Source organism: Micropterus salmoides, unplaced genomic scaffold (assembly GCF_014851395.1).
Source record: "Micropterus salmoides isolate LMB-PRFRI ecotype aquatic unplaced genomic scaffold, ASM1485139v1 Ms_hic_scaffold_2, whole genome shotgun sequence".
NCBI lineage: Eukaryota > Metazoa > Chordata > Actinopteri > Centrarchiformes > Centrarchidae > Micropterus > Micropterus salmoides.
In genome coordinates this window covers 48,976,048-48,992,521 of record NW_024041150.1, presented here as the reverse complement: position 1 = coordinate 48,992,521, position 16,474 = coordinate 48,976,048, and the positions used below count along the sequence as shown (strand labels likewise).

The 16,474-nt window shown below is 40.8% G+C and overlaps 1 protein-coding gene and 1 pseudogene across 1 annotated transcript in view; one reads left to right on the top strand and one right to left on the bottom strand.

Moving 5' to 3' along the window:
- The window catches only part of LOC119912596 (zinc finger protein 721-like), a 343,224-nt gene that overhangs the window by 82,299 nt on the left and 244,451 nt on the right, over window positions 1-16,474 (bottom strand). The gene's annotated exons all lie outside the window — the stretch shown is intronic.
- The window catches only part of LOC119913330, a 51,283-nt pseudogene that overhangs the window by 23,178 nt on the left and 11,631 nt on the right, over window positions 1-16,474 (top strand).

The following is a 16,474-nucleotide window of genomic DNA, read 5'->3' as shown; positions in this document are numbered from 1 at the left end:
TATATGGTGTACCAGGAAACAATCATCAAAAATAAACAAAACATGACTTAAATCAGCTGAAAACATGAAATGTTTTCCAATTAAAAATGATTCATTTTAATTAATCAATCGACTAGTAGTTCAGCTGTACTGTATAAACTGTTGGTAGTTTAATTTGTAATTAAAATCATATTTCATAAACTCTTTGTGTGTATGAAACCTTATTTTGAAAAGTAACTAGTTACTAAAGCTGTCAGTAAATTAGTGAAGTAAAAGTACAATATATACCTCTAAAATGGGAGTAGAAGTAGAAAGTAGCATAAAGTACAAGTACCTGAGTGTTGTACTTCAGTTCAGCAGTGGAGTAAATGTAGCTTTGTGTTAATGTTATCTGAGGAAGTGCAGTCAGACAGCCAGCAGGTGGCAGCACAGGAGCTTCTCTTTGTTCAACAGATGATCGTTTTCAATCTGAAGTCTGATCTTTTGACTCACAGGAGGAGAAAAGGAAACATTACAGGCCTCTCAGGTTTGTGTGCTTTGTTTTATGTTTGTACTCTGTGCTTTTAATACCCGCTGCTGCTACAGAGAAGAGATCCTCCAAATATTATTCCCAACTACCAGTATTTATTTATTAAGTGAGCATCACATCAACATGTTGTTATATTTCTAATTTCTTCTGTATTAACGGAGACTAAAGAGGTTTGCAGGCTACATTCACAACACACAGTTTTCCTTCAGTGGCTTTGTGTTTGCATCTGTTTGGGCTGCTCATTAATGCAGCTGAATAGCCAGCTGATGTCCACATGTTCAGCTCTCTGCCTCCTATTCAAGCTGATCACCTGAAGAGAGGTGAAAATGCGCATCAGTCGCCTTTTCAAGCAGCTGATCCCCATTTGAATAGAGAGCCGACCTGGACAAACACACGATGGCCCGTTAAGTGAACAAACAGCTTCACTGTGATGCATACGGTAGGAGCCATTATAAGTGTTATGGGGTTTATGCCCCCCCCCCCCCCCCCCCCCCACATTTTGAAATCAATGTTTTGTCCCCCTCACTTTTTTGGGCAATTTTGGCTCATAGCCAGGCGGTTTCAGTGAGTTAATCAATCACACACTCCGCATCAGACATGATTAAACGGTTGAAACGCAGACAAATCATGTAGCCTGTAGAAAACATGCGTCAGAAGGCAAATGTGGTGCTGAAAGGTTAAGGGAGAAAAAAAAAAGTTTGCTCGAAGCAGGTGCAGCAAAGTGCCTCAATATTATGTTTATTTTGTGCTGTTCTTTTTGTACATGAAGACAGCAGTGAGGACGCGGCTGCAGGGTGGGTAGTGACTTATTACAAGTAATTTTACAAAATAAAAAAATAAAATAAAAGAGTCATTGGCACCTTTTCATGTTCCTTTTTCAAAACTGTAGTCTTCTTTTACTCTTTACTCCAGTTTTCTGTGAGCCAATATTCTACTTTTAATTTCACCACATTTTCCATTCATATCTTCATAACTTTATCAGTCTGTAATCTGCAATCGGCTCGTTAACGAATGAGCGGTCAGCCAGGCTGCGTGCGCGCAGTTACGCAGAAGAGCGCCAGGTCTCCTCTGTGGTACAAAGACGGGCGCTTATCACAGAGCTGAATGAGCTGGACAGATATAAACATTTAGAAAATCAGGCAAATACCTTTTCAGTTTAAGGCTTTATTGTTCTACTGAAACAACTGAAATCCAGTGAGCGCACATCATGGACTGGTGGCCTGTTGGAAAGCAGCCTGCGTCGCTCTTTAACAAGCCAGCCGGCGCCTACTTTCATTTTCCATTAACGGCGCATTAAAAGCGTCTTTAGTTTCTGCAGAGAAAACCTAAACTTCACACTGTAACATCTAAGTTAGATTATTTATCACTAGATTGATTCTGATATATTAACAGTATCATGTTGTTGAAAAGAGCATCGCTTTCTTTTGATGGATATTAGCCTGTTTTTTCATTTGTTTATAGTGAGGGAGCAGGGAGTACTACTGTTTATGGGAACACAGCTTGGATCTCTGGGTTTGAGTCGTTCATTTGTCATGACAGCTCGGCTACAGGGCTATGGTAAGAAGGCAGCACATGAAACAGAATTTAGTAGTTCACAACTCTCAACTGTGGATCTCTGGGTTTAAGTCGTTTATTTGTCATGTGCATCTTTGCTACTGTAGTCCATAAACAGAATGTCGCCGGTGAAACTAATCTTGGCTTCACTCAGCAGCTACCAGCTGTTATTTATTCAGGAAACAATCATTTTTCAGATGCACAGAGAGAGAATATGGTGGATAAAACAGTCCTATGGTTTTACGCATGACGCACAGCTTCCTCTGTATGCAGGTTTACCTGCTTCAACAACGAGCTGCTCTGTGTTACTACCAAAATGATTCTTTGCGTTGTAAAGATTATTTAGATGCTTCAGGAATAATCAGATTGTTTTGGCTGCCTGTGCTGCTGCAAAGCAAGCGGTTTGTTTGGCTACATGTCCATAATAAAATTTACAGGCAACAATAGTCGGCTGGGCAGCAAGCTGATATTTTGATGATCTTATCAACACATTCAGGGAATTAAAAGGGAAAAATTATTAAACAGAAATAGCTAAAGATAATCAACCAGCAAAGCAAATTGCATTCCCTAGAAATAACCGTGTGGCACAGCAGCTGTTTCTAACCTGATGAACAGCAGAAAAATAATTATTATTTATACATGAGTAGGTTTGTCATTGTTTTATTTTACTTTTTATGTGAGTAAAGATTTTGAGTACTCTACCTGCCACTGGCAGTACTACTGCTGACATGGTGAACATGAGACAGACAGCAGAGATGAGGGCAACAGCAGAACGAGTCAAAGCAGCAGTTTATGGTCAGATTGATGATGATATGGCTCATTTAATTTATCTACTCAAGGGATCAGCAGAAGTGATTACTTTACTTTAGGAGTGTCAGAGAGATGTTTCTACTTTTGAAAATGTATTTTAATGCCTCTACTTGCATAAAATTCTCAAGAAAGCAGGAATAAAGGTCTCTAAAGACCCAGGGCCCGACACATGCTTTGTCAGGAGAGGACAAAACTCTTAATGATTCTGCCTTCTTGTAAATTCAACATTAAATGTGACACATGAAGTTATTTCTGTCTCTGTGTAAAAACATGATGTACAAAAAGCTTCAGCAGGATATTTTCATGAGCCTCTGATGTGATAATAACAAGCGCTTCATTAAAACTCTGCTCTGTGTGAAGCACACTCCCTCATACACATCAAATATGATCAGCTGGTTTCAGGAAACCAACTAACTAAACTTCATCTTCTGCCTGAAATCAAGGAGCCATGTTTCTAAACGGCCTTAGCGACAGTAACTAAGGGGCGGGGCGCCGTCACAGCGAGAACGCGGAGGCTCCGCGGGATCCGGAAGTGCTCCGAGACCAGAATCCAGACTCAGTCCAGGACAACACGGTCCACCAGTCACAGCGGAGACCTGCAGGACGATGGAGAACCAGAACCCGGACCACAGGAGCCAAACAGCAGCCTCGTGCTCTGATAGCACCGATGTTCAGGTCAGTGTTCATGACTTCATCACGAGACTAAAGACATGAGGAAGAGTCTCGAGGGTCCGTGTATCATCCGTTCATTCTGTTGTTAGAGATCAGAGCCTGAAAACCCGCTCCAGGGTTTGTGTTGACGTGGTTTGATTTCCAAAGTGTCTCCGTGATTCCTGTTTTCATCTTGAAGAGAGGAAGCTGAAAGAAAAACTCACGAGCGTTTCTCTTTTCTTTGTTCTGGGAGTTTCCCGCGCGGCGCTTGCGCGGTGCAGCCCGTGTTGTGTCGGGAGCGCGCAGACGAAACCATGATGGTGAAAAGTGAAGCAGAGTCATTATATTTCCTCGTGTGTTGGTGAGTTTATCACAGTGACAAACAGTCTGCCTGCGTTATTTTTCTTAATGAGCTGAGACAGGAACGTCTCTAGGATTGAAAGAGGGGTATTTAATTACACTGCTTACTGGGGTTTATTAAAATACAATAATAGAAGTACTAACATGTGTGTAGTCAGTGTGCTGCTGTCACAAGCTCATTCTTAGTGGGTTGTACCAGAGAGAGCTGTGGTTTAAAGTCAATCCCATATCTTGCTCATGCGCAGTAGCAGTAAACACAGTTTTTTGTGTTTAAGATTATAATTTTAATTGTTCTGCTTCTGTTTTGAACGCCCCTTGTTGTCAGCGTTACAGCATAGTACCGTAGTAGAGGGGGATGTAGAAAGTGAGCAGTCTGATGAGGTTTAATTTGAATGATGAAGCGTGATTAAGAGTGAGCAGTGATGAGGGTTAAGGTGAATGATTAATAAACATCTTATAAGTTATAAAACAATTTACTGTTATTTTAGTAAAAGTACATTTAATGGCAGTAATATAATTTTTGATTCAAACTCACTCTGTCCTCTTTGTTTGTAATTGACATAGTACCTTATTACGTCAAATAAAAGTATGTGACACAAAAGGCAAATTGGCCGGTAAAAAAATAAAATATGGCCGGTCAGGAACCTCGCCTCCAGCTGACTTCTCGGGCCATCTAAGTAGAGGACCATTACCTGATGGAAAAAAACATTGAAATTATTACATTCTTTTCTTGCCTCCAAACGAAACTTCGTCCGTAACTGCTGCCTGTCTCCACCTCTTGGTTGGTTGCCTGTGCTTCTCCTGCTCAGTGGAAATGGCAAAAGGACCCAAGCTGGCCGGGTCATCTAGGTTCTGGCTCAGCTTTGACAAGCGTGATCCTGCAGGTGGCTGATCACCACCATTCTTGATTGCTTTAATCTCACAATACATGGCCCCGGTCATCCTCTCCTTAATACAGTGCAGTCGCCCTGTCCCATGTGCAGAAAAACACCCCAAAGCATGATGCTACCACCTCCATGCTTCACAGTAGGGATGGTGTTCTTGGGATGGTACTCATCATTCTTCTTCCTCCAAACACGGTTAGTGGAATTATGACCAAAAAGTTCTATTTTGGTCTCATCTGACCACATGACTTTCTCCCATGACTCCTCTGGATCATCCAAATGGTCATTGGCAAACTGAAGACGGGCCTTGACATGTGCTGGTTTAAGCAGGGGAACCTTCCGTGTCATGCGTGATTTCAAACCATGACGTCTTAGTGTATTACCAACAGTAACCTTGGAAACGGTGGTCCCAGCTCTTTTCAGGTCATTGACCAGCTCCTCCCGTGTAGTTCTGGGCTGATTTCTCACCTTTCTTAGGATCATTGAGCAAGTGATATATCATCTCAATATAAGGTTTATCGCACATTGAATATTTTCCTCATACTGTGCAGGCCAGCCTCATGTCTGTTGGGTCTGGTCTTATCAAATAACCATCACTAAAAATCGATACTGAAGTATCGATAGTGGTGTCGATAAAGAATCGGATAGTTAAGCAGTCTCAATAACGGTATCAATAAAAATGAACGATCCCCATCCCTACTGCAAATGTACCACACTTGCGTTTGTTGTTATTGTTCTCCGTCTGGTTGGGCTGTGAGTTTGGGTAGTAAAGTCACAGCTGATCCCGGAACCGAAAAATCGTCGTTACCTTCAGCCCTAGAAAAGTGGTCTTAGATGTGAACCAGACTGAAAACCAATGTTGAAATATGGGTTGGTGGTCAACGGGGTAGACCACCACTGACCTGTCAACCACCACTGACCTGTAGACCACCATTTGAGGAAAATAATCAATGTGCAATAACATTGTTAGATATTGAGATGACAGGACTTAAAATAAATACACAAAGATTGAAGTGTGTCACACTAGCTGCCTGGTTGTTTTAAATTATTTATAGGATTATAATTGAATATTTTTACTACAACTAAATGTTGTTTTTTTTACCACATAACATCACTATATAAAGTCAAAATGACACCACAATATCAAGTGACGTTTAGAAAGAAACTGTGTGCATCAGTCCTTCCTCCTCTTCATATCTGCTGCTGTTCAATTTGAATGAGATTTGACGCTTGAGACATAACATTATAGGACCCCCTAGTCTCAATAGCAGTATCGATAAACTCAGACCTTTTATTGATTTTTGTGTTTTGAGAAAGTTTGGATCTGGGTCCTTTTTAGAACAGTGTATCGATCCCCATCCCTAGTTACAGGCAACTCAAAACTTGTCACTAGAGGCCGACCAATATGGGAATATTTTTAAGTCCGATGCCGATTTCAGTATTCAAGGATTTCAAAATCTGATATGCCGATATATTGGCCAATATTCTTTTTTCTCCTTATTTTAAGAAATGGATACCATGACATAATGCAGTTAAAACTTTTGTTTTTTATTGCTATACATAGTACTTAGCTTACCTAGTAACAAAAGTACAAGAAAATGTTAAATATGAGTCTAATGTATAAAACCACAGAAAACAATTTAATTTTAGAAATATCAGATTGTTGTTATAAATTATGGAGTACTACTAATGAAAATTAAATTAGTTTACGTACTGTGGAGGCCAGCGAAACAAACTACTACTAATGTCACTGCTATAATATGGATAAACAGGGCTCTCCTACATAGGCAAAAAATTAGATACTTAAGTCACAATATATTATAATTTTAACTAGGGCTGTACATATCGATTTTTGAAGTTGATAAATCTAACGATGAATTTTTTTTATTCGCTTGCGTACACAGCAGGGTGTTCAGGGAACCACCGTTTCCGTTGAAAAAACAGTTGCTACGTTTGTCGACGCTGAACTCGCCCCAGATGCAGCGATTCGTTGACGTAATCGATTACAACTAATTATTACTAATTTCAACCTTTTCATATTACAATATATTCAACAATATATTGGAATTTATTACCTTTTTTCCAACTGTAGATTATATCCCCAAAGAACTTTCTCAACATCTGTTTGTTCATCTTGTATAAATTTTTTGATGTTTCAGACCGTTTGGGAATTTTTTTTTCTTTTAACTGACCTCTTTGAATTTTCATTAGATACTGGTCTGAGACAGAACCTTAGTAAAACCTCACAATTTTCTATTTTTCATATAAAATTTTAAATTGGACTAGTTGGTGTTTTCCCGCTAAGTCCCTGTCATAGCTGTCTGCATGCATTTGTTAGCAACCGTTTTTAAGCAGAAACGGAAAAAAAAACATTTGATGTTTTCAAACTTATGTTAATCAATTCCAGTAGTATTTACGGTGATTGTGACTTTTGGATTAGACACTTCCAGAAGCATGCATTTACTTCAAATGGTTCAAGAACTGTATTTACTATGGATATGCCTTGGATAGGCATTTTACTCAAAATTTACAGGAATGATAGGAGGTTAATTTGGTAATTACCGTGTTTGCGTGGTAGACCAGCTGTACAACAACGGACAGGAGTATTTTAGTTCACTGTTCTGCCCGCCACTCTTATCTTCTCTCTAGCGCTCCTCTCAAATCTTCCGGGTAATAGTCTTGTGATTTACAAAACAGATCTTGTTCTTCATAAAGTAGCTGTAATAACAGCGTTAATTCACACTATTACTCAAATTTGACAAGATGTGTTATAATGCATTACCATATGCATTTAAAAAAATGATAAACGATAAATCACACGTCATGGAAACAGTTGCACATTGTTGTCATGGAAACAGGTTTACAGTAGTCTCATTGGTGTCAGCCACATTTATGGTTCTTGATAGCTCGCTCCACCGTGACATCTCACTGTCTTTCTCTGTGTGTGTCTGTCTTTTGATATAGAAACGGAGAGGAGGAGTGGGACTAAAATATCAGCACTGTGACAAATCCTTCACAACATCTTCTTCATATTTAAAGATTCATCAGAGGCTTCACACTGGAAAGAAACGGTACAGCTGTGACCTGTGTGGGAAAGCTTTCACTAGATCACATGAACTAAAAATACACACACGTGTTCACACTGGAGAGAAACCGTACAGCTGTGACCAGTGTGGGAAAGCTTTCACTAGATCAGGCGACCTAAAAACACACCAACGGGTTCACACTGGAGAGAAACCGTACAGCTGTGACCAATGTGGGAAAGCTTTCACTAGATCAGATATTCTTAAAGTCCACCAACGTGTTCACACTGGAGAGAAACCGTACAGCTGTGACCAGTGTGGTAAAGCTTTCCCTACATCAGGTGACCTAAAAACACACCAACGTGTTCACACTGGAGAGAAACCGTACTGGTGTGACCAGTGTGGGAAAGCTTTCACTACATTAGGTCACCTAATAGGTCACAGACGTGTTCACACTGGACAGAAACTGTACTGGTGTGACCAATGTGGGAAAGCTTTTGCTCATCGCAGTCACTTTAAAATCCACTGACAGTCAAGCTGCTTCCTGAGTTCCGAGTCAAGCAAGCTGCTTCCTGTGAATCTGGTGTGAATCACCAGAAACCACACAATACGATATTATCACGATATTAAGTCACAATATATTATGATTTTAACCTTTTCATATTCAGATATCCTACAGTATATTGGAATTTATTACCTTTTTCCAAACTTCAAATTATAATAATAATAATAATAATCCTTATTTGTAGAGCACTTTTCAAAAACAAGTTACAAAGTGCTTTAACAAGTGTAAAGAATAATACAAAAAAAGATAAGAGCATGAAAATTTAATATAAAATTAGTAAAATACAATAAAATAAAAGGGATAAAATAAAGTCAAATAAGATCGGGAAAGCTCTCCTATAAAAGTATGTTTTAAGAAGGGACTTAAAAGAGTTCACTGGCTCAGCCGACCTGATTTCCTCGGGCAGGCTGTTCCAGAGCCTCGGGACCCTGACAGCAAACGCTCTGTCCCCTTTAGTTTTCAGTCGAGACTTGGAACAGACAACAGACCTCTGCCCGAGGATCTCAAGGTACGTGCTGGTGCGTATGGGACTAAAAGGTCAGAAATATAACAAGGCGAGAGGCCATGAAGAGCTTTAAAAGTGATCAATAGAATTTTAAGTCAAGTCTAAAACATACTGGGAGCCAGTGTAATGAAGCTAAAATAGGAGTAATGTGGTCATATTTCTTTGTTCTGGTTAAAAGCCTGGCAGCTGAGTTCTGGACAGTCTGGAGTCGATCAATAGATTTTTGGGTTAAACAGGTGAAAAGGCTGTTGCAATAATCCAGGCGTGATGAGATGAAGGCGTGTAAAATGGTCTCTGTGTCCTTAAAAGTTAACATTGATCTATCCCCAACGAAAACTTTCTCAACATCTGTTTGTTCAACTTTTATTTATATATATATATTTTATTATTTTTTTTTTTTATTGAAAAATGTGACTGTCAATCCGACTAACGGAACAACACTTTGAACCTGTCATAAATGTCGTATACACCTTTTCAACATTCAATTAAGGTGGACTACAGTGTAATATAAACAGGTATACACTAGAGCTGCACGATTAATCTAATCGCTATGACGTCATGTGCAATTACATAACTGCAAAAATGTTGCTATTTAATAAAACAGAAAAAGTGGGTGTGACGCTCTCTCCTCTGTTTGTTCACTGCAATCTGCTCATTATCTCCACCCACACCGGGCTCTCGCATGTGCCCTTAAAAACAAATAAGCCTACGTGCAATGAGAAAAATGATTTTATGAGCAGTGTGCAAGTAACATTTAAGACAACAACCTACCGTAGCGTACCGTACCCCTCCCCACCTGCCGCTAATAGTTCAAAATGTAGTTGGACTTGTCACCGGAGCACTGAGAGAAATGCCGGTGATTCATGCTCTCTGCACATGCGTTGGCGTCTGTAGCCACCTGTCGGAAGCTCCGTCTTAAACCGAACTCTTATCCAGTTTTAATCCACTCTTTTTCGTTACATTTTTTATATCCTTTTTATTTAATTAAGTTTTACTTGGGTTAAGGATTTTAGTCATCCGACACCGATTCTGCTCAGTCCTGCTCTGGAACCACACAACCGGCATCTCCTCGTCCTCTTTTCTCCCCAACCACACTAATAATTGGTGACTCCATAACCAGAAACATCCGTTTCTTTAACGCTACCACTCGCTGCTTCCCCGGTGCCACCACGGCTGACATTTAAAAATAAAAAACTCCAGGACCTGATGCCGTCGCTCCCGTCCTCCATCACAAGAGTGATAGTCCATGTGGGAACAAATGACACAGCTCTTCGGCAGTCTGAGCTGACAAAATCAGATTTTAACCGTCTTTTTAACTTTTTAAAGCAGTGTGGAAAGTCCGTTTTTATCTCTGGTCCCATTCCCACAGTGGTCGCGGTGCTGGCCGCTTCAGTAGACTCCTTGGCCTCCACGACTGGCTCCAGTCCGCCTGCAGGGCTCACCGTGTGTTTTATGTGGATAATTTTAATATTTTCTGGCAAAGAATTTCTCTTTTTAAGACAGACGGACTTCACCCAAACAAACGGGGCTCAGAAATGTTAGCTGCGCACATACAGCATGTGGTGCGGTCCACACATGACTTACGTGAATGACTAATCATTCATGCAGCACACCTGGACACACCACCGCTCACTGAACAGATCTCTGCCTCACTGCCACAAACAACTGTCTCCACCTGCTGGCATGTAAAGCCGTCTGCTCCCAGCGCTGTTCCACAGACTTCTATTCCTGTCATCATCACGCATAGACCAGTAAACCGAAATGTGCACATCCCACACAGAAATATAGTAATCTCTTAAGGATTAGGACAACTGCACCAACTCCAGCACCCAGAACAAACTCATTTAAAATGGCTCTCTTCAATGTGAGATCACTGTCAAGTAAGACTTTTATCTTAAATGATTTTATCTTGTCTGCAAATCTAGATTTTATGTTTTTAACTGAATCCTGGTTGCAAATGAATGACTATAGCCAGCTAGCTGAACTGTGTCCGCCTCAGTATGATTGTTTAGTCAACCGAGGGTCAGTGGTCGTGGTGGTGGGCTAGTGAGCGTGTACAGGAAAAATTTAAAATGTCATCAAGTACGCTGTGATGAATTTAACTCCTTTTAAGTTCTCACTCTTAAAGTTGGAGGGCTGCAACCTATCATATTTGTTATAATTTATCGCCCCCCAAAACGCCTGGAGGATTTTTATCAGAACTTCCTGAATTTTTATCTACTCTGGTTTTAAATTATGACAGAATTGTTCTTTGTGGCGATTTTAATATTCATGTTGATGACTACAATAACATGGTTAAGGATGCGAGAACACACTATTTTTCTGAACTCATTACTACACATAAACACAACCCCAGGTTTCTGTTTAAGACTGTGGATCAGCTGGTAAACCCAACCCCTCCTTGTGCCTCAGCTGGAAGTAATGATGACTGTGAATTGTTTTTATCTTATTTTACCAATAAGGTGGTGTCAATCAGAGCCTCTATTACCCCCGTGGCCTCTTACTCAGAGGTTCCTCACCAGCAACAAGAGAGTTTTAATCAGTTTTATCCCATCGACTTGTCTGAGCTTTTAAAAACAGTATCACAAATGAGAGTGTCCTCCAGCCCACTTGATGTAATACTTACAAAATTTTTACTGAAAGTAATAGATTCTGTTGGGCAAATCAAATACTGCCATCTGCTGGTTCCCTAGTAAATCACATTAAGCCTGTGGCAAAGAACCTTGGTGTTTGGTTTGATAGTAATTTAAATTTCGAGCAGCACACCACAAAGCTTGTTCAATCATGTTTTTATCAACTTAGAAATATAGCAAAATTCGATCTATGTTAACTTTTAAGGACACCGAGACCATTTTACACGCCTTCATCTCATCACGCCTGGATTATTGCAACAGCCTTTTCACCTGTTTAACCTAAAATCTATTGATCGACTCCAGACTGTCCAGAACTCAGCTGCCAGGCTTTTAACCAGAACAAAGAAATATGACCACATTACTCCTATTTTAGCTTCATTACACTGGCTCCCAGTATGTTTTAGACTTGACTTTAAAATTCTATTGATCACTTTTAAAGCTCTTCATGGCCTCTCGACTTGTTATATTTCTGACCTTTTAGTCCCATACGCACCAGCACGTACCTTGAGATCCTCGGGCAGAGGTCTGTTGTCTGTTCCAGAGTCTCGACTGAAAACTAAAGGGGACAGAGCGTTTGCTGTCAGGGCCCCGAGGCTCTGGAACAGCCTGCCCGAGGAAATCAGGTCGGCTGAGTCAGTGAACTCTTTTAAGTCCCTTCTTAAAACATACTTTTATAGGAGAGCTTTTCCCGATCTTATTTGACTTTATTTTAACCCTTTTATTTTATTGTATTTTACTAATTTTATATTTATCTTAAACATGTATTTTAGTCTTTTCAATGTTTTCATGATTTTATCTTGTATTGTTTTTGTATTATTGTCTCTTGGGTATTATTGTCTTTACACTTGTTAAAGCACTTTGTAACTTGTTTTTGAAAAGTGCTCTACAAATAAAGATTATTATTATTAAATTATTATTCATTGAAAATTCAAATTCTTTGCATCGATGCTTTGTTTAATCCATTTAGCTATATAGCACACTCTTGCACAGACATTTATTACTGTCGCACTTTGCACGTACATTGTGTGACCACGACGTGCTTATGATGGCAGGGGCACCGCCAAGCAACAGTACTTCTTAAATGATGCTTTGATGAATCTATAAAATAATTTGTAGAAGCTTTTGAGTACTAAAATCATCGTTAGATAGACAAGAAAAAACAAGCTGGAGGAAAGAGTCTAAAGACGTTTCTGCTGAGTTCTGAGATCAAAGTCTGAAGAACTCTTTATGCTTCAAACTAACTAGATCACATGATGTCTGTATATACCTAAGGGGGTGGTGATGGCGCATAGATAAGATGCTTGACTTTGGTGTGGGATTCCCATTGTGAGACATCCACCAATGTGTCCCTGAGCAAGACGCAACACCTAGTTGCTCCAGAGGCGTGCGACCTCTGACATGTATAGCAATTGTAAGTCGCTCTGGATAAAAGCGTCAGCTAAATGAATAAATGTATGTAAATGTACCTGCTCCGACACAGGGCAAAAATCACAGTCCAAATGTTTCTGAGGCCTGAACCAGGTCCACTGGATGCCTCTGGGTTTAACTGCTGTGGTTTGATCCAGTGAGGAGGAAGAGGCGCTGAATAAACGGGGACTACAAAAACACTACAGACGGCATTTGTGTTCAGTGTGAACAAACGTTGTTCTTGTGAAAGTCTGATTGAATCAAATATTATCGTGTCTTCATTATCTGACTCCATTTTAACATCTTTTGCTTTCTGTTCTGTCAGTAAATGTGTTGCTTTCTGTTTAACTTTGGGGTTGGTGCTGTAATAATCTGAGCAGGAGACTGAGTCCTTTTCAATGTTCTCATTAAATTAGTCGACTCAGAGAGAAGCTTTGACTCATCATTTCAAACTGGACGTTTAATGAACTGTTTCGTTTCAACAATATTTCTTGTGGTTCTTCAGAAAATATGACAAATTCTGACGGGTCCAAAATGTAAACACAGCAGCTTCCAGCAGCTTCTAAATCCTGGCGGTGTAGAAAGTTCTGACGTGGTTCAACTTGACTCTTAACTTCCTGTCAGTGTTTAATACAGCTGCTGACTTTTCTGTGTCTGTATAAATAAAGTTTGTTTGACTGCATGCATTAGAATGAGCCACAAATATCACAATGGAAAACAGCTGCAGCTGTTATCAGCCACTGGGAGATTCACAGGAAACGCCCATTCAAGCCCCTTTCATTCAGCTGCAGGGTTTCACCATGAGACGGCGCTTCCTTCACAAAAACACACATGATACATGGACTATTAGGTGAGTTTGATTTCACGCGGAGCTGCGCAGCTCTGACGTAACGTGATGCATGCTGGACTTAAAATCGGGCATGCTGGTTAGAAATTGTGACCAACTTTCGCCGGCACTGCAAAACGTCACCATAGGCGCTTTTTGACCAAAAGTCCCCGAGACTTTTAAGTCCCCAGATCTCTTTTCAAGGAACTTAAAGGATCCTTCAGCCCACAGTTGTGTGCGTTTCCACCGTGGTCTAAAGACCTGCCAAGATTAGGCAAATTAACCAGCTGACGTGGGCTGTAGGCCTGCACGCCGCACACAGCGATGCACAGGCATCGTTATTTGTAACCACTATGAGCAACACTTATAAATGAACATCAGATTTGACTGGAATATAATGAAAAACTACAGGCTGTGCTTGACCGTTTAAGCAGCAGCTTTGTTGTGTAGGAGTATAATGAAGAGACACACGATAAAGTTTGTTACACATTTTATAACAAACTAGATAAAGCCATAATGTTCCTAAAATAACTCCAGCACAGAGAAAGCAGCACAAAAATAAAGTCGCGACAGCTTTACCTGCTGTTGCGCTTGTTTTGGAGAGGAGGAGACCGACTTTGTCTCCTTGTAGAAACTTCCTGATAACTCAAAACAACAACTTCTGACCCAGTATTTAGCGTAACTCCATCAGCTGCTCGCTGTAAACACACTGCTGAACACTGGTTGCGGTTTCCCAACTATAAATTTTATGCCGACATACGATCTCAGGCGGACATTTGCGAGACGTGTGGATAACAAACTGGATAAAACCATCAAGTAATTAAAATAACTCCAGCTCAGATAAAACGACGGCAAAAATAAAATTGCGACAGTTTGGAAGGTTATTAAAACATCTCCAGCGACAAGAGCTGCAGATCACTGCGGGACTCATGTCTGTGTCGCCTGAGCATCGGAGGAACGGGATTTTTAATGAGCTTTAATTACCTGCTGTAATCAGCTGTTCAGCTGGTTTTTAAGAGGAGGAGACCGACTTCAGCTCTGTGTTGAAACTTCCTGACTCATGAAAACTTAAAAGCCACAACTCTGGACCCAGTAGTAACGCCATCAGCTGTTCGCTGTAAACACACCCAGGCAGGCTGTTATTTACATTCAATGCCGACGATTGATCTCAGGCGGACAGCGGCGAGACGTGTGTGCTATTTGACTGCTGATTGTGATTTACTGGTTTGCAAACAATGGTGGAAAAGAGAGGAGCAGTAGCAGACAAACACCTGACATTCTCCAGTTAAAGCCAGTAGCCTCTACTCGCCCATTCAGAAATTCCCTGCAAGGCAAGCCCCGCCCCCCAAAGTACCGCTACATTCGGAAAGTACTACCCCCCCATGCAGGGACTTTTAGGAGGTAAAATGAAGACCCCCAAACTACATTTAGACCCTGGTCCCTCTAGTGGAAACGCAGTGAGTTCCTCCAAAGGTTCCTAGTTCCAGGGTAAAGTTCCTTTGGTAGAAACGCAGCTCATGTCACATGACATTAAAACCTCGCAAGGGAGCAAGCAGGCTGCAGGCGCCGAGTCCGGCGGCCTCAGTTGCTTTTCCCCGGCTGCACAAAGACCAATTGCCTGGACGAGGCAAAACGATATAGTTTGATGTGAGTTAATTAATGTTTGGTAAAGTCCTGCCAGCGTTTGCACGTCTCTCTCCCTCACCGTACAGCCCTGCCACTCCCTCTGCGTTTGCACGCAGCTGTCTACTCACAAACTCTCTAACAACATGGAGGGAGACACAGTGCTTTTACAACTTAGCCTGCTACTAAAGTTACCAGGAAGAGACCGTAAGAAGCGGGGCACACTGACGTGTTTGCAGCAGAGGTACGTAAGGTCTGTGAGTGTGAAGAGAACTGAAGGAGGCGGATTCAATAAGTGAGTGTTATGTCCAAAGTTACTCTGTTCCCTGTTTTGCAGCTATCCTGAAAACTCCTCCCCATCATTTCCCCAATTTCCTGTGCCTGCTGTCCAGCCTTTAAAGGCCCTTGTCTAGCTCCACCCACTCGCTCTTTCACACACTGCAGCCAGGAGCAGCAGCATCTTCAGCAGCAGCCACCGTTGTTCTTTGTCGTTGAACTTTGTTTGCAATAAACCTTATTTTGATCATTATAGATGTTTGTGACTCCTCTATGTTGCCGCCCTTGAGCCAGGGTCGTAACAGTGAGTGACACTTAAATAAGGTGGAGAATTAAGTGTAATTAAAAATAAATAAACATGCAAAGTTCCTACAAACAGTAAAAACATGCCCCTAATTTTTAATTTTTAATTTTTTTGCAGTGAAAATGTGTCTAGATTCAAACTGACTGTAAAGTTTTAGACGTCTATTTTACATTAATAAAATCTTGCTCCTTTCATATTTCATTAATCCTGTCAAAACACATTAAGACTATCAGCAGATAATAATGAAAATTCATTTTTAAACCTTATTTAGGCCTGTTTGTTCCAGCTGCACCACATCAGTCATCCTCACTCAGAAATAGTCACATTATCTACAGTTGATAACATATGATGCGTTTGAGACCGGTCAGAACTGGGATATTTCCCAGTTGAAACTTCCGACTTCCCACGTCAAAGCGTTCCAGGTGCACGGTGGTGCATGATGCCGTAAGTGAACAAAAACCATGGCTGACCGTGACAAAGTGTGCACACAGTTGCACCCTCAGCAGTGCTTTAGGTGTTAATTAAAAGGATGGCAGTTTAAATGC